Source organism: Ascaphus truei, chromosome 17, assembly GCF_040206685.1.
Source record: "Ascaphus truei isolate aAscTru1 chromosome 17, aAscTru1.hap1, whole genome shotgun sequence".
Taxonomy (NCBI): domain Eukaryota; kingdom Metazoa; phylum Chordata; class Amphibia; order Anura; family Ascaphidae; genus Ascaphus; species Ascaphus truei.
In genome coordinates, this window is record NC_134499.1 from 41301865 (window position 1) to 41302128 (window position 264).

The window sequence follows — 264 nt, forward strand, 5'->3', positions numbered from 1 at the left end:
TAATCCAGGAACCACTCGGCCCAAGCAGTGTATGATTAAGTAAATGACTGATTAGATAGTATATTATCAGAGGTGCATGTGGATAGTCACTAAGGGATAATTACTAAGGGATAAATGAGCCACCTGGCAATAATTCTGTAGAATTCAAACCTCTACTTGTTGAACAATGTGCTTTCAGGTTGTGCAACAGCTAACTATAAAGGGGATTCCATCAAAGCGTATCGGTCTTAATGTGTAACTTTTATTCAGTAACACAGTAAAATT